The 23,158-nt window shown below is 42.3% G+C and overlaps 1 protein-coding gene across 6 annotated transcripts in view; it reads left to right on the top strand.

Annotated features, from left to right (window-relative positions):
• The first annotated feature begins 14,762 nt into the window (after positions 1–14,762).
• PAPLN (papilin, proteoglycan like sulfated glycoprotein) overlaps positions 14,763–23,158 on the top strand; it is a 51,133-nt gene continuing 42,737 nt past the window's right edge. For 2 of the 6 annotated variants that reach the window (XM_059849592.1, XM_059849587.1), the window contains exon 1: positions 15,137–15,456. The gene's annotated coding sequence lies outside the window, so the exon portion shown is untranslated. Of the gene's footprint in view, positions 14,829–15,135; positions 15,457–15,589; positions 16,201–21,190; positions 21,254–23,158 lie in introns of those variants that run through there. The other 4 variants (XM_059849588.1, XM_059849589.1, XM_059849591.1 and 1 more) reach the window with 4 other exon arrangements.

Here is a 23,158-nt window from a genome sequence, read left to right as displayed (position 1 = left end):
CTGAATGTACTTGGAGAATGCCTCAGAGCACAGCTGGATGTTCGAGTGCAGCAGCTCTATATTTGATTGAATCAGTGGTTTAGTTAACCATCCTCAGGAACAAAATGCTAATCACTGATTCAATTCATACTCAAGTGAAGAGGTCCAGCTACCATGTAGTTATTCCCCAGCCAGGGCCTCACTGATACAGTTTGGTAATGAACTGTGTGACAAATTCCCCTTCCAGTTGTTCCTATGAGGGAGGAATTAATTCAGCCTTAGACATAACAGCATACCTGTGGGCATCAAGGGGAACATTTGTAAGGACAAAAATGGCAGTATGAGCAGATAGAGGCCTGATGAGACCCCATGGTGCAGAGGTGCTGCAAGGGGGTGATTATTGTTTGGTGGCAGTGCCTGTCCTGGTGTCAGCAGCCAGCACCCAGCAATAATCACTTCTAAAGCTGTAATCACAGCCACATGGCAGCACTGTGCCTTTTTTACTGCTTTCTATTCATAGTGCTCGTAACAAGGGATTAAAGAGCACGATAAAAATATATACTTGAAAAAAGTAGACTGTTATAAAATGATTTCTTTTTGGAGGACTGTATTTAGTACATGATGAATCCTGTAGGGGAGGCATGTATGCATTTCCAGTCACTGCTAAGGTTTTGAAACTATTTTAAGAACAGCAGAACCTGGCTGTTGTCATAGTAGCAATAAACCTTTTAATCCCACTTCCTCTGGAGATGAAGCTGTTGTGTACATAATCTGCTTAAAGATTGTCAAGGCTGTTTATGTGACGGAGCTAGGTATACAGTACTGAGAAGATGCTACTTGTTGCCCTGGAAAATTTAGTACTCTTTGTTTGCTTTGATAGTGTCTGAGATTTGCTGAGAGACTGATCTTATGACCAGCTGGTAGGGGAACAGTCATCTGGGAAGCCAGCCTTCATTTTTACCAGTGTTTTGGCATTGACAACTTGTTATGGTTAAATGAAACTGTTCCTAGGTAGTTCCTCAGCAAGGGCTTGCTGACATCATGCTTCTCCCATAGTTTAAAAGCATCCTTTTTGAGGAAGTCCTTTCATCCTGAATGCTTCCATTCCTTCCAGAAGTCTCTGAGGCTTCTGAATCAACATTGAGTCATATTTTTATATTGCTGAATAGTGAACACAATTAACACTTCCTTGATGTATTTGGATAATGCAAACTGACTTATTCTTAAATGTACAACAGGTAGTCAAGGGAAATCTTCAGACATCTGAGAAGTTCTTCAGCTGTGTTTTGGAGATTGGTTTAGCTGGGTAACGAGAGTTTTAAATGTCATGTCAAAATAATCATTACAATAGAATTTGTCATCCTGAACCAAAAATGACGTGAGTGTTTGTTCACATGTATCTAGAACTAAAAGAGGCCTTTCTTCTCACCAGATCAAGTTTCTCAGTAATTACTGACATCTGCGCCACTGCCAGTTTATTTGGTCTAGTCTGGTTACAGGACCAGATTGCATAACCCCCATGTCCTGCAAATAATCAGTGGGCATCTTTTCTTTTAATTTGAACCAGTATTTCAGTTCATATGTACTGAATAATAGCAACAATTAGGGAATTTTTACTTGTTTGTTTTCCTGAGGTCTGAATGTTCTGTCAGGATGGATATTCAATCTTCAGAAAAAAATCACACTGCAGAATGAATGAAAGCATGTTTCTAAGATTATTTATTTGCCAATTAAAATATATATTTGCCCCTCTATAAAGTTTTGATTATGGATAGTTGTTTTCTGCTCATGCCCCTCCTTTCCAGCAACCCTTAATTCAACATGACACGGAAAGAAGTATTAGGCAAACCATTGACTGTTGTGTTGTCATCAGATCTAATTACTCCTCGGGGTGCGTTGCTCACTGGCTTACTGAGACCATCATTTGAATCCTGTGCATCTGATCTGCCCTTGCAGGCTGTGGAGATGCTGGCAGGCCCCAGTCTGCTCTAAGGGACACGGAAGATGTTTCCTTCTTCTTCCTCTTTCCTTCTCACAGCGTTGACCTCAGGCTCTATGGAGAGGCAGCACCCCCTCAGGCCAAGGAGGCTGGTGTGGGGGTGAAAGCCCCTTGGACAATCCCCTGTGGTCCCCACGAGATGTCCTGTGTAGTTTCCTCACGAGAAATGTGGTTGGGTGCCATGGAGGATGACTTCCCAGCAGAAATCCTTGTTTACTGTTTAGACGGGCTTTGCAAACTTTCCAGTTTGACACTCTGAACAAAACCATTTCTTATTTAAAGAAGAGCTTTTGTTTTGAAACATTCTTTGCATTTAAAATTAGTCATTAGTGTTTTTCACTCTTTGCTTTAATCTGAAGGATTCATCACTGTCCTGCTCAGGAAATTTTTTCACCTCAAATATTAAATAGTTTTATGACATGTGGGAACTGTTTCTTCCTCTTCTCAGATGGTAGAAATCCTAGTAAAGGATTGGAGGGGTTTTTATTTCAGTTTATATAAAAGTCACCTGTCACTACTTGGTATTTTTCTTACCCAGCTGATTTCTCGAGGAGAAATCAACCCAATTTGGGATAATTCTGTTAAAGGTATCAATTTTTATTTTACTGAGCTGTATTATGCTGAATTGTTTTGATCTGGCTGATGAGTAGATAGAGGCAGAATGGAAAAATGTACCTCTTTATCCATTAATACCTCTCTTGACACCTACACTATTGAGACATACTCATTTGTGTCAAGGATTTTAGTCACAATTTTGGTAGGTATCCTTTTGGTGCAGTTTTTAGATCAAAACCTGTAAATCACATAGTTTTATGTGCAGCTAAATTCAAGTTCTGCCAAATTGCATGAGATATGGTTAATGCTCACAATAGTGGAAAAATTAAATCTCTTGTTTTAGTAGGAGAGCAGATTTTATCAATAGTCTCTAAACTCTGCAGGATGAGATCATCATTACGTCAATGTCTTACACAGTGCTGAGTATTTGGACACATGGAACAATGGTGTTTGTCTTTTATTAGAAACAAACTGAATAGCAGGGGACAAATGTTTCCCACTCTGGTGCAAGAATGGTCAGTGTCTCCAGGTGCTGCTTGGTCTTTAGGGGGGTTTTATGTTGTTTTGGTTTGGTTTTGTTTTTTCAAGTGGTTGTACTATGACTATAAAGTTGAGAGCTCTTTATACTTCATCGTGTAATGATTTTGTATAAAATGCATTTACCCTAGTAGACTTCCTAGATGGTGAAGCATGGAGGTTGCAAATGCTGCGCTGGCTGCTAGACATGCCATTGGGGATAAATCAGGGATAAGTGAAAAGGCTGAAAGAAAAAACAGATTGAAGGGTTCACTACAGTTAGTGGCATACTATACGTCTCCTAAAAAAATCAATTGTTAAAATAATTACCATTGTTAACTGGGGATGATAACCTTAAGCAATCTACTAAGAAACAACAGTGCTGTCTCCCACAACTGTTGGGTGAATGTTGCATTGTACTTATGTGTCTGTGACTGGGAAAACTGGACGTGGATACAGCAATCTAAGTATTTGCCTGAGAAGATAAGATATGTGAAGCTTTATTTTGCAGGGTTTTGCACCAAGTGGCTTGGTTTTTCACCCTGAGCAGTTATTTAAAAGCCATTCTTTCCATTTAAAATTCTAGGATAGTGAATTATCCCTCTTGTGTTGCTGGGAAAACTTCAAAGAGAGAGTGAGGTAGCTTAATGATTTTCTCCTCAAAGGTTCCCAGGGCCCCTGTTAAATACACTAGAAGCTGGAATACCTGTGGTCTGCTTTCAGACAGATACTGAACGAGTATGATTTTTGTGTCTCCTCCTCAGACTCTCAGAGGTATGAACGTGATGGGGAAAATGCATTTCTGGCTTGTGTGTGCCTCTGAGTGAGAGGAGTAGGTGAATCTCTGGCTCAGAGACCTGTGAAGAAGCACAAGTATGTCTCACATGTACCATCCTTAGCTTGGCAGCCTCATACTGCCATTTGCTTTGAGTGCTAAAACCAGCCTCGCTGAGTGTGGTGATGTAGTCAGATACTGTAGCTCCCGCCCATTATGGAAAAGCACAAGAAGTTTCACTTCTACCAGTGCCACTTTCTACAATTTTCCTGCCATCCACAAGAGCAGGAGTGGGTGTTCCCAGTGGTTGCTCCCCTGTTTTTTTTCTTAACTAGCTCTGTGCTTCCTTCTTTCATATATCTCAAACCAATATGCAGAGTGAAAGGTGGAAAGAGGTAGAGAAAGAATATGCACAAAAGAGCTGATAAATTTGTCAATGGTGTCTTTCAATGTAGCATGTACTGTACTGAGAAGTTTAACACTAATTTTTCCTGATTTAATATGGCTATGAAATAACAAGAGAGGCACCATTTGGCTGAGACCACAGAAATCACTGGTGTTTTCAAAATTACAATTGCACAGTCAGGCCCTTAGTGATTACAGAAATATTCTTCCAGCTGAGCTGTCTTTCCTAGAATATGTAGAGGACCTGGGCATGATTTCAAAACACTCCTAGAAATACCTTGCCATGTAGTTTTCAGTCCTTCTTCTTAAACCTGGTTCACAGAATTCACATTTTTTGATGTCAGCATCTTCTCTGAACACTTGTCTAAGTTTCAAACTGTTTCTTGGTCCCTTTATGACAAATGTCCAAAAAAAACCATTACATATTCCCTCCAGCAGGGTGGAGGGAGAAGTTGGATCTACCTCATTCCCTTACAGAGCACTGCTTCCATGTAATACAATCTAGCAGTGCTTTATTATTTTCCCCTGCTATGTTGTCACTAATTTCCGTCTTAACATGCTATTTCCCCAACAGTCCTAAGAGTGCTGTTTGCTGCATGACCATGTGCACTGAATTCTTGTGGTTTGAATTGTTTTTCTCAGGTATGCTGTTCTGCATTTTCCCCCATCTTAATTCACTATTGGTGTTTGCCTCTTTCTCCAATTTGTCTGCAGCAGTGGAGTCCAGCAGTGACTAAAGGTGAGAAGCTACAGTTCAAGTTAGTCTTGTTGCAGTAGGTCTAGTTTTTGCATCATTCTCCCACTGCAATTTTCACAAGCTTTTAATTCCTACTTCTTACTCCATCAAATAATATTTTAAATCAAACCAAGCAGTAACCAAATAGTAACGATTCCCATATCTTTGTAGAAACTCCTCTCATGCTACTCCTTGTTTTCATTTTACATTGTTATTTCAGTAGTGTCTCTTACCCCCTTTCTGTTGCCAAGATTCTGTCTGTATCCAAGGCAACTTAAATAATTTTTAGAGTAAGACAGTGAGAGATGATGTATCAATTACTAATATCCAAGTAGATGGCCTCTGTGGCACTCCCTTTGTGCATTATTGTAATTCTGCTTGATTTAAACTGTTTGGGTGCAGCGTGTACAGTTGTGGAGACAGGAAAGATTCCTCACTAATGAAGACCTGCTGTTTTGTAATGCTGCAGCATGTTCCAGCCTATTCCAGTGCCATGTGCATCACGTGGGATCTGGGCTGACAGCCAGTGCAAATGTTTCTTCAAGGACTTTAGGACATATTCTAATTATGTTTAGATTCTCCCACTCTCTTTTCATCTGAAGGATGTCACTCTGCTCATTTCAAAGTGTGGTGCAAAGTGCTCCATCTGCCAGGATGAGAGGGGTCTGCTTGTGCACTTGTGTGAGAGGCAGTAGGATGGCTGGCTTTGTGAGCAACTCTTTAACCTCCAGCTGTGAGAAGTCCCAGGCCTTTGAACACTGTCAGGGCTTGGCTAGCATCCAGCAGTGTTTTCATCCAGTGCTGGAGGAGATATAAAACTTCCTGGAAGAAAGAGCTTTATTTCTCTGAGCCTAGCAGAGAAAAAGGGGCAATGAGTTGTGGGGCGAAGCATCTGAAACTCTCTGTCGCTGAAAAAAGCAACATTTTGTGGAGAAAAATGAAGAAAAAAATGTATTTGGGGGAGCTCTGCACATGAACACATGTATTCTCTCTCAATCTGGTATTGAATATATGTGATGGTACTACAGGATCCTTTTAAGGGGATCTGGAATTGCAAAACAGCATGCAAGACTAAAGGCCATTATGCAATATTGTGCACTGGAATGTAATTCTGTGAGGTGAATACAGTGAGCGCAGATCCATGCCAATGTGCTATATGGCAAATGAGATTCTGCCTTTCTCTGGGTGTGTAGAACAGTTTGAAGGCTTCTGAGAAGTTGCAGACTCGGCCTGAAGGAAATGTTCCTGATGTGGGGAGGAAGGAGAGAGACACGCTCTTCTGTCCTTACTTTGCAAATTCCCCAAGAGCAAATCTGCATTCTTGTCTCTGCCATGGTCTGTGCCCTCTGGCCAGACAATCAGTGCTAAATAGCATGGGTTCTTTCCTGGAGAGCCACATGTGATATCACCTCAGACAAATTAATTTCTCAAGGGTGATATTGTTACATCAGATACTTGGCTAATTAATGATTCTTCTTGTCTAGGCAAGTGTATTAATTAACTGGATACATAAGAAAGTCTGGGTCAAACTTCAGAAAGTCGGCCAGACTCACTTAATCTCTTATGGCTGCTGGGATCACCCTGCTGTGTGATGACCTGAGTAATCGGGGTGTTGAGACTGGCAGGTCTCAGTCCTGATTCTCACAAGTTCAGTAGTGCTCAGCACCCCTGTTATGGGTGGCAGGTGTGCACAGGAGTAAATTTTTGCTTGAATTCTGGGGCCTGTGTTACTGGATCTGAAGGGAGGGGAGGGATACCAGGGTTTAAGATTTCTGGCCTGCATGTCTCTAACAGAACAGTAGCTACCTTCAAGTGGTACATGGCCCAGTAACTGTGGTTGCCACTGATTGAGATAACCATTGTGACAGCTTTCAAGAGAAGATGAGACTGTTGCAGCATTTGTTGTTGGGTAGATCTTCTCCTGGGAAAAAACCCAGGAATTTTAGATTTTGTTCCTTCCGTCTTGCTCAAACGTAAGATTAAGAGAGAGGAGGAGAAGCTGAGGTTAGTTTTCTTTGCCCATCCATGATTTGTATTGCTGTAAGCTTGCTTACCTCAATATATGTAAGATGAAAGTCAGGCTGTGCTCTTGGGACTGGGTGCACAGGACTGCAGTAGGCATCTGGCTTGCAGAGGTTTCTTTGTACTTTAATGGGTACTGCAAGGGGTTCCCAAGAGAATTCTTCAGATGAAAGCTGTTTTTCTGTGGACGGGCTGCACAGCCTCATTATTGCTCTGGCTTTTGCTGCACAGCACATATGTTACTGCAGGGCTGTCAGCCCTTCAGTCGATTTCTACAACGTAATAAAAATAAGTAGATTAACCAAGCAAAGAAGATTAGAGACACTTTGGGGAAGGAAAGGGAAGGGAGGAGGATGAGCAGCAGGGAGTATAAAAAGAGACCACAAGACTGTGATTGTCAGACATCCTGGTGCATGTTGCACAGGGTGGCTTTCTTTGTCCCTTTTGGGTTTGGGTTGGGCAGACTGAATAGAACTGATCCTGACACCATGTCCAGAGAGAAACTGGAGTCACTGGTCAAGAACATGGAGATCATGCTCTCTGAAGTAGAGCAGCTAAAGATCCACTGCACCAAGCAGACGGAGGAGGTGAACCAGGTGGTACAGGAACTGCGCCGAGAAAACAGGGAGCTGACAGAGAAGTACGAGCTCATCTGTCAGGACCTGAAGGAGGCCAAGGAGGCCATTGCCCAGCTGCAGGACACAAAGTTTGCCTTTGAGGCAAAGGAGCGGCAAGCACAGAAGCTCAACCGGCAGCTGTGAAGTGGCAGGAAGGAGAAACAAGAGATTTCTTACCCTGATCCAAGAGTAAACAGAAACCTTCAACTGCTGCAACTAAAAATCCCTGGATTGGTAAAAACAACCCTTTCCCTTTCTCCTCAGACTAAACCTCTGTGCTGGGAAAAAAAATCATCTCTGTGGAGGCAAGATCTCAGGCGCAGCTGGAATTCTACCCCAGAAGGCTCCTTTGTTAATGACTAAAGACCTCATTATGCTGGGAGAGAAATTTCATTCCAGAATCCCTTGTCAGAGATCTGAGCCATAGGCATATGGAAACAGCTGCCAGGATCTGGGCACCTTCTCATGCCCTGTAGGGGTTGCACAAGGACAGAGCCTGGGAAAAGAACTGTCACTGCCTTGAGCCACTTGAGAGAGCTGTGCCGCGAGGGTCTGCTGAGATGGAGAGAAGGATCATCGTCTTGACAGCCCCTGTTGCTCTGTTTTGTTGCTGACTTTTCTCTGCTGGGCAGCAAGGCTGTAATGCTGTCCTTAGTAGGGTGTCAGCTTCCTTGCTGCCTGATGCTGGAAGACATCAGCAGGAGCTTATGTCGTGCCTCATGCTTCCAAGTACTTTCTATCAAGGGCATGTTGTTCCAGAGGATCTGTTAATGCAATTACAGTCGGTGTTGTCCTCTTCCAATTCCAAAGTGAAGTATAAGAACTGGAAAGGTTTCTGTCTCCATTTCCATTTCAATAGTGTTAAATCCTAATGACTCTGTGTTTAGTATGCTAGAGATAAAACCTCTGCTGAATATAACACTTTTTTTAACCAAAGGGCTATGTTTTGGCACCGGATTTACTTTTCTTCAGCGAAAGTAATGTGTATAAATGGACCTGGAATTACGAGGGATAAATGTATGTGGGCGTGGGGGTGAGAATTGCTTGTCAGAGGTTTTGCTTTCAACTTTTCTCTCTGCTTCTGTATCTCCTAAGCAGCATTTTTGGTAGGCAGTGCCAAGCCCAGCTAAAAGCAGGTGACTTTAGATTCCACTGTGAATAGCATGAGATCTCTGGGGGGAGTGTGGAAAGAGTGCTGAGAGAAAAAGCCTGAATGTTTAAATGGAGAATAGCTGGAATAGTTCCAGCAGGATCTTTCTTCATGTTGGCTGTGATGTAGCCAGCTTCTTTCTTCTCTCCAAAGCTTTGCTGTATTGTTATCTCTGCCTGGCAAGCTCCCTATTCCCAGCAAGGGCTGATGCTTGTGAGAAGCAGAGAAGCTGTTTCCATTGCGGAGGGCCTCAGGGTGTGAGTGGCATCAGGAGCCCAGGTGCACTCTGTGGGGGGAAGGGAGTCACCTCGGAGGGAAGGGAAACCTGCCTGCTTTGGTTTCCCTAAAGGTTTGGGCAGGGCAGAATAGTTCAGCAAGACTTTCTCTTAGGACTCAGTCCAGCAATGATGAAAATAACTGTAGTTTCGTCAATCATTACAAAATACTGAGATCAGGCCTAGAATTAGCTGCTTACTGTTCCTTCTTTGCCCTCCTCTCTGCCACATCAATCTACGCCTCGTCCAAAGCCTTTGGAAATTCAGATTTTGACTGAGCTCTGGGCAAGGCCTTCTGAGCAAAAGGCTGATGTTTGTGTGGCATCCATGGGGAACAGGTTTTTCTGGTTTTGTTTCGTGTGATAACATGTTTTGTTAAATATGTGTGATATAGACTTTCATTATTTTGCTATTTTGGGTGGAGCAGATTGGATTGTCCAGAAAGCATTTGGGAGTTTGGAGGCTGTCCTTTATGTTTTCAAATGTTATCTGAATACAAATGGCCAGCCTTGACCCTTTGCTCCTTGCTCACCAGTGACAGCTTGGGGAGCATGAGAAATCAACATTAATCACTATATGTGTTTGTATAAGAACTAAAAATGTTTTCCCTTGAAATCAGTTCTCTAGCTCAAATCTGCTTACCACCTGTGATTTCTTCTACTTTTTATATATCATTAAAATGTAAAACAAAAATAAAAGGAAAACAAACAGCTGAGGGAGTGTCTGTTCTGGATAAGGCATTGCCTCATTTAATGCATGTATATGTTACTTTTTGAGTGTGTGTGTTTATGCTTGCTGAATATAATTATTCCTGTTTAAATGCTGTCCATTAAGGGGTGGACAAACAGAGACCCTCCATATCTCTGTGTTCACAGGTTAATCTCTCTAAATGAGATTCTCTGTGTGGCTGCCAAGTTTGCCCTACGCAATATTTAAATCCATGATACAGAAAAAGAAAATGGAATCACAACGTCCTTATGATCAGTTTCTTAATAATTAGCAGGATTCAAAGTGTCTGCTTATAAGGAAAGCTCCTAGAATGATTTCCTGTATATAACTTAAGATTTGGGTTGGGACATCAGAAAAACTAGATGTGCTATTCAATGCTAGAAAAAATTAACTCCACTTCCCTTCCAATAGACTCAGTTGTGTCCTGGTTTTGCTTTACATGACTTCAACTCAGGAGTAGTTGGGCTGGTTTAAAAACAATGTTCATTCCATTACATGTAGTTCCTCAGCTTTTTTACAGGCAAATCTTTGTGTATCCAAGTATAGTCTTAGCAATGGAATAGTGCCTCCACTTGCATCCTGAGGTGCAGTGTACTGGAGTGCCTTTCACAACAAAGTTTGCACGGAATTAGTCACAGCACTTTGAAGTTGTTTTTAGCTATTTGAACACCGCCATTATCATTACATGCTGCTGCTTTTCTTCTTTAAATGGCCTAAGGATGAAGAGCTGAAACTTGGTGTAGCTCTATCAGCTTGTTTAGAAAGCTGGCCTGAATAAAAGTCTCGCCTGATTTGGTTGAGAATCAAAATAAATATGAAGTGACAGGCTTGCCATTTCACTCATCTTGGAAGTGGCTGAAGAGAGGTATCTAATTCTTTTAATACAAAGAGTAAATTTATTTGAAGGTTCTCTTGGAGAGCACAGCACAAGAATTGGCTCAGCTGTCAAGAAGGGACTAAGAGAAGAGAATCCTGCCAGACCAAGTGCCTGTGAGTTGCTCTGTTCCTGGAGCAGATTATAGCAAAATACTGATGACTGCATTGGTTTCCACAGTTCTGAGCTGCATTATGTGAAAGTGTCCAAGAAGGGAGACTAGGTAGGAATGAACCTGATACCTCTTTGTTCTCTTTCATTGCTGACTTCAGTGGCTGCATGCTGGCAAACCACAATAAAATCAGCTCTGCTTGTAGCTGTATCTATACAAAAGTTGTATAGGTCAGCTCCTCTGCAGCAGTCCTCAGCACATGAAAGAGTCCATGTGTGGCCAGGCCTCTACAGCAGAGATAAACAAGTGCAAGAGATACTGCAAGAGGATAACAGGCTCTGACTTGTGCAGTTAATTTGTACAGCAGAGCCCATTGGTGTGTAATACACTTTCCATCCTTCCTCTAAGAAATTTGTAATGTCTCCTGAACATGGAATTTAGCTGCTTTTTCTGAAGGGTTGACAGGATTCATTCTGTATACTGAGAAGCTGTCATTCAGAGGGCTAAATGACATGCCTCTCTTGCAAAGGTGAGTAAAAGTCTGGGAAGAATGCAGTTATTGGTGCACTATTCAAGTTTGAAAAAAGCTCAGTTCACGTTGAATCAAAACTTACTTTACTGTCATTTCTTTAAAAAATCATAAGTTAAAAAATCAGTAAGTCAAAAGTTTTATTGTTTTCAGAGTAAGCTGAAGCCTACAATTTTCAGACCTTTGTGCAGCTGATGGAAAGAGAGACATGCCATAATGTCCCCAGTAATAGTGGACTTGATTTGACACCCCAGAGGCCCTTATTTCTTTAGCTTCTCATTCAGCCATCAACACATTTTCCTAGGATGTAAGATTACTGTTCAGTATTATCCTGTGCTTGGAAATATTTGAGCATATCCCCTGGGTAAAATGCAAGTAGTAGGCTTAATGGAATGGCTGTCCATTTCCCTTGATTAGGCCACTACTCTTACCTAAGAAACTGGACATAATTCTGAAAGCAACGCAAGGTACACATCCCATTTTTTTAACAATGTGGCCCAGCCATAATCACAACACCCTAGATCCTTGCTCTTTGGCTAAATGGCAAAGTGAGCAACCAAGAACACCAGTTTGTAATGTGACATGGTTTCCTGATCACAGTAGTCTCCTGAGAGGTTCAAGTTCTGAAACCAAACTGAACACAGATTCTTCTCTTCCTTGCATGAATGCCCAAACTTCTCTTCTGGAGGCTTTGTGACTCTTGCCTGAATTTTTTGGTTGCTGCTCAGCAGGACAGGACAGGAGGAGAGTTAGGTGTTAAGTACCCCCTGGGGAAGAAGCAGGGTGCTTTGGTTTTATTTCTCAGTAACTACTTTCTCTGAAGTCAAGTCTGTCTTGCCCATGGCAGCACCCAGTGAGTAATCTTCCTGTATTTATCATATTTGACAAGTTTTCTCCCCAGTTTTTCTCTCTGTGTCGTGTTGAGGATGAGAAGTGATAGATCACCGTGGTGGGCATCTGGTGACCAGCTAAGTGCTATAGAGCTGTGTTAGCCATAACTAGTTGGACTGGAGCCCTGTCCAGTAAAGCATGTAGACCTCTAGAGAGTCTTTGGAAACAGCCTCTAGCAATAACGAATCCTGGCAGTTTATTCCCATGAAAAGTATAACAAAAGAGAAAGCAGAAGCCTTACTGCTGACCTCTGGCCATGTAACTGCTGAAATCCCAATGCCACAGCTCCAGTAGAGGTTGCTCCTTGCCAAAAGCACTGCAGTGATCAGGCTAGAAGGGATATCATGTTCAGCAGTATCCATTCACTATGCATTCCTCTCGACTGTTTCTTCTTGATCTCATCTGGGACACCCAGATGCCCCTGGATAGATCCAGTGGCAAGAGGAAAATGCCTGTGGTCCTGCTGTGTTCTTTCCACAGTAACCTGGCAGTGTCTTACCAAGAGATGAGAATGGTCTTGAATCAGTGGATTATCTTATTTTCACTAAAGGGTAAGTGGTGAAAGCAATTTCAACACAAGGATCATGTCCTTTCTCCCAGAGGAAACGTACATATGCAAAACTTTCTGTGAAACCACAGGGCAAAGGTTTGCTTCATATTTGCATTGCCTTTTTCTAGGTAAGCACTGACCTCAAGCTCAAATCCTACACTAACAGCTTCTGATTTTGTCACATCACTGCTGGAACCAGGAAGTATGAGCAGATTTTTCTTTCCTTTTTTTTTTTAATAAAATAAATTTAAGTGATGTTTCATGTTGCTTAGTTGTGGTAAAAGTCTGCTCAGTTCTTTTTTTTTTTTTATTTCAGCATCTCAGGAGCTCATCTATTGAGTCTGTATGGGGTTAAAATTAATCCAGATGTGTTTACAAAGTATCTGCTTTAATGCAGTAGGCACAGCTGTTTTTTGGCTGTATCCTGGCTAGATTCCAATGTGAGCAGTCATATTTTCCCTGTCTCTATACTCCCTTGTAGCTTATCAACAAGAGCACAAGAACTACGAGAACATTATTAAGCTTGGTATGTAAAAAAGAAACATTAATTGAGGGTCCCACTGCTATGGGAGAGGCATTTTAATGATTGGGTATTTACAAATTCATCTGAAGTTTGGGGGGGTGTGGGGGGAGGGTTTGCCTTCTAGTGTTTGAACCTTTGGGATTGCATTTCCAGCTTTTTCTTGCCAGTGGGCTAAAAGCTTTAAACTGATCTGAAAGTTTGGCTTATTCCTAGAAAGCCAGGGTTTCAGGTGTTGGTTTGACCAAATATCATGAAGGGTTAGGATATAAGGTGACACCTAGCAGTATGGCATTAGCCAGTAGCTAATTGAGAGTACAGGTGGAAAAAGAAAAAGCATGTGCTCATGTAACCACTTTCTGATGCAAAAGGAGGGATCACAGCTTGGCCCAAAGCCCAAATTTATTTTTCTTAAAAGAATCTAAGGAGGCAGGGCAATCATTTCTCTGTTGTTAATTAGGCACTAACAATGTCCAATTTTTGTTTCTCCTGACAAGGATAAGATAGGTAGCCATGCACCTGCACCACCATTAGATGTTCTTCTGGAGTATACTGTGTCTCTCAATATTTTGTTGTTCCCCTGCTGCTTGGTGGAGGTGTTGCCAATTTGTGTTGGGTTTCCTGTTAGGGTTTATCCTTGTTTATTGTGGCAGAGTTAGCTTTGACAGGAAAGTACAGTATTGCTTTTGCATGTGGAAAAGATGTGACTTTCATTTGAACTCTGTCCCCTGTGGGATGAGTAATGGTAGGATTTGAGCGCTGTGTACCTTTCGTGGCTAGCTGCTAGACAGGGACTGAACAGCAGGGAGAAGAGAGCCATATCCCTGGAATAAAATTGCTTCTGTGTCTGATGCATTTATGAGTCTGCTAGAAACTTCCATTTGGAGCTGTGCACATCTAGGCTAGTCAACAGTTGGCAAGGATATTGTCCTTTTTGATTATCCAAAGCAGCACCATGGCCAAGAGAACAGTAGTGATACCCGTTCTGGAGATTTCATTGCACATCTTGATGTCTTCCATGGAAAATCCAACATGTGGAATCACCTGAAAGTAGAAGCTTCATCTTTCCTTTGGAAAACAAGGTTCTCTCTCTTATAATTACAAATGAACTACTGATGGAAAAGAACTCTAAAACTAGAAGGCAAAACATAAGAGACCAACCCAAACTTTAAAGTTATTCTCATTATGTAGGAAACCTCAGTCATAATATTAAATAGGGTGAAATGCTGATACCTGTTATAATAGCTGGACCAGAATATATTTTTCTAGATCTGTGGTCCCTGTATTTCATTATTTATTTGTTTTATGCTAAGCAGAGGACAAAATCAATGGGGGGGTGCAGATGTATCTGTTTGCAAAATAAAACAACAGCAACACATATGTTGTTATGCAATGTTTTCTCTAGTATCCACATGATTAAAACCACAAGTTTTTCCTTGTAATGTGTCCAACTAGATTCCTTTTCCTTTAACAGTTTTTATGTTATTAATTTGTTCCTTCACAGGAGCTTTCAGGGGGTTTCTGAATTGCATGGCATTTGTTAGAAGGAAAAAAAAGAGAAACCTGTGCTGCCATTGTCTTTGGTTAAATTCAGGTCTGTATCCAAATTACTGCTATTTTCAGATTTTAGGGATCTGCTTAACTTTGCCTAGACGCAAATCTAGCTGTGAATTGTCTTTAAGTTCAAAGTTTCTTTTGTCAAAAGCTTATTTGTGAACTGTGATTCAGGCTGTAGTTTTAAAATAAATGTGAAGTTAATTTTTTTTTTTTTGTTAAGAACTTACTGAAAATGAATACTGAAGGGATCTGTGAATAGCTGTCTCTCTTTTGATATGATGCCTACAGCTAAAATAAAACTAGTTGCAAAGGGCTCCACCCCTGCAACAACTTTAGGCACAGTTTGGAGCTCGTGTGTGTGCTCACACACAGACTACAGAAGCGATAGAAACAATTCCAAGGCAGGCGTGCCTGTGTGCATGCTTACAGCACTGGATCCCCAGAGCAAAAGTGAAAAATCTTGAGAAGAAACTGAGAGGCTGAAGGGGTTAAATGAAACACAACTCTGCTTTTCCTGTGTAGTAAGGATTAGTAACCAAACAGAAGCAGGGGAGAAGAGCACTGAAGTGCCACTGTTTCAACAAGAACGATTGGAAAGTGGGTTCTGGAGCTTGAGTGCAGTGTCTCCAACTTTTGTGCCCACCTGTCACAGGCACATACAGAAGGTAGGAGCTGACTTTGTGTTCTGAGCTGTCTCCTGATCCCTCTACCTGGATATCTATTCTCTATTAGTCATTTCAGCGCTGTTTGTGCGCTTTACACTATTTTTCATTTCCCACCTTTTTCCTTTCCTTTCAGTTCAAAGAGTACAAGGGAGAGGAGAGACCAGAGTCCTTATGACTGCAGAATTTTATTTCTCAGAAGGGAGGGAAGAAGATGCTCCATGAGTTGGGAGAACATGCGTACCTTTGGCACGCAGTTAATCCCGGCGGGACTTCCAGCGCTGCTCCTGATGTTGCGGCTGGGGGGAGCAGGAGGTGCCCGGGCGGTGCGGGTGTGACAGGATGTGACAGGAGCGGGCGATGAGAGCCCGCTGGGCACACACACACACACGCTCCGTTGGCAGGGCTGCGAGGCAAACGCAGCCCGGCTATTGACGGCAGAAACGGAGCTCTGGCACACGGATGAGAGCCTGTCCGGCTGCCAGGCTGCGGCAGCCCCCGGCTATCAGCCCTGCAGGGCTCCTCTCCTGCTCGGGGGCCGGCCGGCGCTGAGGGCAGGCTGCGGCCCCGCACGGCCCGTGCTGCCCTCAGCTGCGTGAGGGGAGCTGGGAGGGAGGCCCTGCCAAACGGTGCCGTCGGAGCCGCCAGACCCGTCTGTGAAAGGGGACAGCCTCTCCCATCCCTGAGGGAGCCTGAGGTGTGAGGCAGGCCAAGGTGGCAGCTCCAGGGACCTGTCCTGGCACGGAGGTAATGGTCTGGAAGCACCGTGGGAGGGCAGGAGGTTTGCCTGGCGCGCTGGGTGTTCCTTGCGCTGGGCGGTCAGGTGGAAGTATAGGAGCGGGTGATTTGAAACTGAGTTTCAAAGCTTTGATGAAAGAAATGTTAACTTTGGATGGAGTCCCTAGGTCTAGGAATAACTCGTATTAGTACAGGAGTTTAGGGAGATGGTGTGCTTCTTTAGGTCTCCCTGTAGAGACCTTAAAATGAGTTTGTAAATGCCTTTGTTTGTTACTTTGGAAAGTACAAACACATGTTTACCCTTTCCACACTGTACTTATGAGGCCTTTCAACCGCTCTGTTGTAAGCTGGCCTGCAGCTTGCATCTTTTTATCCTGGCTTCCCAGAGATGTACCACACACCTTAATGCAGAGCATTCCCAGTTTCTGCAGCCATGAAAAGCCATTCTTTCCCAAGTGCAGTGTGAGGACGAGCCAATGTGCTACACAGCCGTGTGTGTATTGGACAGCCTCACTCTGGGCTTCCAGGACAGGTGCTCCACTCCTCCAGGGAGCAAAAGGAGGTGTTTGTGATGAGGAACAAGGGTGGATAAAGTCACCAAGCGTCTTTGGTATGGCAACTTAAACTAATATTTGTTCATGTCAGTGAATTAATTGATTGGTAAAAGGAAAAAGAAAATTAAAACAGACCAAATTTGCTGTCTCTGGAAGTTTTGTGCTTTTTTTTTTCTGTCCAATGTGAGATAACTGAGACTCCTATTTTGGGTCTATTTTCAGGTTCTTATACAGTGTGAAGTGTCCTGACACCTTTAAGGTTTTTGGTTTTGAAATATTTTTCTCCATGAGTTTAAGTGCTTGATGGCAGCCCAGAAATGCTGGGCTTGGGATAGTTTATTTGTAGCATTTGCCTATTCCAAATCTGGTTGCTAGTAAACAATCCACTCTGAAGGTAGTATTTGATAGAAGATGTGTGATGAGTGAGTGGTTTGAGGTGATTTTCAAGCAAGGATGTAGAGCTTTGTTTGCTGGTCTCTGTATGTATTTATGTTAAAAAGAATATTAGGCAAAAACCAAAATTGTCTCAATTTTAAGGGAAAGTAGTCACTACTGTGTAAAGAACTTAGGGAATGGATGATCTCAAATGCTGCTGTTCAATAACTGCAGTAACTTCTGATGCAGATCACTTCCCTTTGGCTTTGGGATAGGCTCTTTCAGATCCAGCTGCTTACCAGCTTGGTAAAGGAGAGTGCAGGTAGATCTCACCTAAGCTGGCAGTTTCAGGGATTAAGTGCTTCTCAAATTAGGCACCAAAATTCTTTTGGAGTCTAGGTAAATGGCCATGTCCAGACTTGCTGAAAGGGTTGAGAAAACAGGATAGCAGCTAGGCTGTTGCAACTGGTTTTCTTGGTAGCACTTTTTGAGTCAAAGGTGCACACTTTATTCTTTTTGTTCTGTTAAAATAGGAAACTTGAGAGGAAGCAAAAAAACCCCAAAAAACCAATGTCCCCTGATCTTAATTGTGGACTTGTTCTTCTGACTACAAGGCAAAATACTGTTCTGTGCCTCAGGACATGTAGAACTTGGGCTACCAGAAGACTTTCTGTTTGTTCAAATGGGGGCCTTAAATGTTAAGAAGAGGTTCACCATTTTGTTCGTTCATGTATGTACCTATGATTTATAATTCGCAGCAAACAAACAGCTTTTTTTGTAAGAGGGTGGGAGCTCTGTTTTGTACGAGAACAGCACTTAGAAAAGACAGGATGCAATTACAGTAGTCCTCACAATTAGCATTGCAGGTTCATTATCAGCTGAATGAAGGGGAGATGTTTTCCCAGTGGCGTATTGATGCTCAGTGAGCACCAGAGGAAATAGGTTGCTTTGCTCTTAGGTCTGTGGGAAGGATGATGCAGAAGTGCTGTGAGCCCTGCAGTGTACCTGGCACAGCTACTGAGCCCAGACAGTGACGGATGATTGCTTGGATTCAGGACAGTCATTTGTAGTTCTGCCCACTGTACAATGGACTTGTCAAAAGGACTTATTTCTCTCAAAATGATGCTCTGCTGGATACAACTTCACAGGCTCATTTTTTAGCACTCCTGGATCTGAACTGTGATTTGTTGTGGTCCAGTCTTGTCTTGGACAATGAATAACAAGGATTGCTAGGTATTTGGGAAGAGACTTTAAAATTAAAGTACTTGAGTGAATATCTACTCATATGCATAGCCTATGATCAAATCATTTGTTTATGCTTTCTCACACAGTAAAAAGCTCACCTTCCTGACATGCAGATGTGATGTATAGAAAACAAGTGCCATCCACAGATTGTTTATTTCTCTGCCTAGCCCTTAAAGCAGTAATTGGAGGCTCTGTTTTGGGCATCTGTGGAGAACCAATTTATTTTTAGATCACACCGTTGTCATTTTGCTGTGATCACACCGTCGAGCATGTGCTTCCTTTGAGAGCTCTCCAGGCACTGCAGTGTGATCACACCCTCCTATGATCATTTTTTATGAAGTTAATTTTTAGTGACAGATGAAAGATGCCAGGGCCAGTATTCTCAGAGACAGCAGCCCCAATTCCACTAGCACATATTCTCCCTCCTAAGTTTGTTAATCTAAAGTTCTGGTTTAGGTTGTGATTTTGTTCCATTTTTGTTTCTTTTAGTTCACCTCATGTTACTCATCTTTCTCTTGCACAGTAATGCAAGCAAGCCCACAGATTTCTCTGGGGGAATTTCTGCCTCATACCACTGAAGGTGTGTCTGCATCACAGTCTGTAGGGGGAATTCCTTAGGGAAGAGATGTACCTGTACAAGTGTGGTGTGTTTGACATGTTTACACACACACACATACACACACACACACATATATATTTATATATATATAAATAACTGAGTTAGCTTTAAATGAAAAATACTATCTTGGCTTCCAGAAACAATGTAGAGGCAGCAGCAATCAAAACCCACATGAGGTTCAGGGTAAATAGTCGTGCGTTTCCCTGTCTATTATTAGTCCCCCAGCAAATTTATTTAAAGGTTTTACAGGTGTTCCCTGTTCATATATACTACAAGCATACTGTTGAATGTAGTGCTAACATCCTCTCAGTGAACAGAGATGTGATCCTTGCAAAGAGAGGCAGAGAAAAATTTACATGGTTTTAAAATCTCTTGAAATAGCACTCTTTTTTTATTGTCATTTTTAACCCATTGAACAGCACAGAAATTACTGTATTTATATTTAGAATGGAATAAACTTACATAAATTTGAAGCAATCTTCTAGAATGAAAATCCTTTATTTTTCTAAAGAATTCTCAAAAATTTGAATTATAAGAGATTAGTGTCAGCTGGGTAACATGCTCAGGTGGGGGTTGGGGAGTGAAGTCCCTCCCACTGTAAATGAAGAGTAGGTTTGAGACCACCTGTGGAAACTGAATAGGCACAAGTCTCTGGGGCCTGATGTGTTGCATGCCAGGGTCCTGAGGGAACTGACTGATCTGGTTGTCAAGCCGCTCTCCATGATATTTGAAAAGTCATGGCAGTCAGGCAAACTCCCCAGTGACTGGAAAAAGGGAAACATTTTTCCTATTTTTAAAAAGAGGATAAAGGAAGGCCCAGGGAACTAAACACTAGTGAGCCCCCCTCTGTGCCTGGGAAGATCGTGGAGCAGATCCTCCTGGACACAGTGTGGAAACACGCGAGACTAGGAGGTGATGCAAGGTGGGCCAGAATGGCTTCACTAAAGAGCAAATCCTGCCTGCCCAACCTGGTGTCCTTCTGTGGTGGAGTGACTGCAGTGGTTGATAAGGGAAGACTGATTGATGTCAGCTACCTAGAATTCTGTAAGGCTTTTGATGTGGTCCCATATGAAGAACTTGGCAGTTCTCTTGGATGAAAAGCTGGACATGAGCTGTCAGGATGTGCTCACAGCCCAGAACACCAACCACATGAGCAGCATCCAGAGCAGCATGGCCTGCAGGTGAAGGGAGGGGATTCTCCTCTTCTGCCCTTGTGAGACCCCCACCTGGAATAATGTGTCCAGGTCTGGGATCCTCAGCATAAGAAAGACATGGAGCTGCTGGAGTGGATCCATAGGAGGCCACAAGATGCTCAGAGGGCTGGAGCACCTCTTCTATGTAGAAAAGCTGAGAGAGCTGACGTTGTTCAGCCTGGAGAAGAAAAGGCTCCAGAGAGACCTCATTGCTGCCTTCTGGTATTTAAAGGGGACTTAAAAAAAAAGATGGTGAGTCACTTTTTATGTCAGCAGGTAGTAATAGCACAAGGCATAATGGTTCTAAACTAAAAGAGGGGAGATTTAGACTAGATTTTAGGAGGAAATTCTTTATTCATAAAGTGATAAGGCACTAAACAGGTTGGCCAGGAAAACTGGGAATGCCCCATCCTTGGAAGTGTTCAAGGCCAAGTCAGATGGGGCTTTGAAAAACCTGGTCTAGTGGAGGTGTCCCTGGCCATGGCAGGGGGGGTTGAACTAAATGATCTTTAAGGTCCCTTCCGACAAAATCCATTCTATTCTTTATAAATAGCACCAGTGCTCAGTGTCAAGTGATATTTCGGGTCAGGCTAAATAACTCATAGAAATGAAGCTTAGGCTGTGACAGGACAGTAGTAAATGTAAAAGATTGTTAGCCATTCCTCTTCAACTATGCTAGTGTTTGGAGTATTATATCCTTGTCATGTATTTTCCATAGGCTGTGTGTAGCTTCTTTTAGCAGTGTCTAAATCAGTCTGTGTGCTTGTCATTATCCCTACATGCTCCCAGATTTAATTAACAGCTAAGCACAGTGAGACTACCAAAATAGAAGGCAGAATCCTATCTTTACTCCTTATAATAAATCTCTTGCTGCAAACCTAATAGTGGGAGGCTAGTTGCATAAAATTGAATCTGAGCTGATATTAATAGATAGAGAGAAAATTGCCCTCATGAAATACTGTATTAGCTCCTGCAAAGGGCTGGCATAGTGATTACATTTGCTTGGAAGATGGTGCTTCAACTGACCCAAGCCTGAGATACATCATTGTGGATTTTGGAGAGCAAGAAGGAGGCAGGTCAGAATCTTCCCCACCCACTGAGAGGGTATTGTGTGAGGCCTTACTAGAATCTCTGTGTGTTGATCTTGCTCTCGAGCCTAATGATTTTTCAGCTACTGTTTTGTGTGATTTCAGTATTCAGAGGTTGCTGTGGCTTCCCCAGGTGTTGTTGAACTTTCCTTTGCTGTAGAAGTCCTCTGTAAAAAATATTGTCAGTTTTTGTCAGCCACATGAAGTGATGGCCCGGTGCAGATTCATGTTAGGAATCAGCCTGAAGGCTGAGTTGAAAGCCACTGATAGAGCAGGTTCGAAGATGCTTCTGTGTTACCACTACTCAGTCCTCCAGCCAGCTGGTGCTCTGCTGTTGTGCTTGTTAGTAAGCTTTTCTAACTTTTTTTATTTAACAAGGTGTATTTTAAAGGTATTCTAAAGGTTTGTCTTCGGTAATATGCTTAGCATGGTTGAAAATATATCTCAGTGGGATTATTTTCTTGATGAGGATTCTTCAACTTCTAACATGTATTTAGAATGAGTTATTAAATCTGGACACCAATGGTAAAGACACCACCATAAAACCTATGCTTAGACAACTTGTGTTTTCTTTGTTTTCTCTCCTTTCCCATTAAGCCCTTGCAGCCAGTTCTGTGTTTGCACTCATTTATAAACATTTACCCTCTGCTTTGTATACAAGTGGCTCTTCATGGATGTGGTTCATGGCATGGTCAAGACAAAGGAAATTCAGCATCCTTCTGTTTTAACGGGCACATAGACATTATTTGGCTTATCTGCCCCAACACAAAGGACATAAGACCCATGATTTTCTTTGAAAACTTGTCCAAAAAAAGATGATTTACTGTGTTTGGGGAAGAAAACAGGCATATTAAGAAGCATCTTGAATGTGATATCATCTGCCTAAAGTGGTGATTTGTTTCCACTTCCTCTAGGCTGATGTGGTCCTTGTGCTGTCCTCACTCAGCTCACATCCTAAGCAAAGCAAGGTTTTTCCCTGTCCTTGAACACTGTTCCACGGACACCCCTTGTCTCCCCACCTTCATCTCAGCTTCTTTCTCTGTGTGTATATTTTTAATTTTTCCAGCAAAAACTTAAAAGGTGCTTCTCAATTGTCAAGGCAAACAAAAGCAAGCTGGAACAAAGATATGCTGGGTGGTTTTTAGAGCAAAGCAAAAATCATAATGTCTTTAGAAAATGTAGCGAATCTAAAAGCTCAAAGACTGTACTCTCAGTCAATGACTCAAAAAATTTCTGTCAGTGAATAACAGGATGATGATATGTTGCCCATTCTGGCTTCCCACCTCCTTCAACCAAATTTCTAAAAATAAAACATCAAAGTGAGATCTGATGTGTTAAAGGAAAGGGAATGGAGGAAAGGGAAGGAATTTCTGAAAACCTGTGAGTAGTGGGATCCCTGTGGCAACATCTGTTTTTGTGCTGCATGTGCTAAACTTTACAATAAGCCGTTTCTGTTGATATTGCAGCAGGTAAATATTTATTGCCAGGGCGGCCAACCTCTATTTCAGAAGCTGCGCATGCAAAGGCAGCTTCTGTGTCAGGGTTGCTTCAAAGGAAATGATAGATCCATACTGGATAATTCAAATTCCCAAAAGGGAGATGAAATTACTTGTAAGGACCTGCCAAAGTCAGTAATGCTGGGTGGCTTTGCCACTTACCTGCATGTCCAGCTAAATCTCATCTAGATTACACAAGCAGGAACCCTGAAGGGGTCTTTTTGCCTTCTGCCTATGAACCACTCCTAGAACAATCTCTGACCCACACATGTAATATGGCCAAAGATGATTTAGAAATGTGGCTCACATGCCAAAGAAGGCTGGCTGATCTGTCTTGTGTGCTAAACGGAGAATAACACTGGCTGTCCAATTATTTTCAAAAAGAATAGAGAAAACC

Source organism: Haemorhous mexicanus, chromosome 6 (assembly GCF_027477595.1).
Source record: "Haemorhous mexicanus isolate bHaeMex1 chromosome 6, bHaeMex1.pri, whole genome shotgun sequence".
NCBI lineage: Eukaryota > Metazoa > Chordata > Aves > Passeriformes > Fringillidae > Haemorhous > Haemorhous mexicanus.
This window is presented reverse-complemented; position numbering and strand designations above follow the sequence as displayed.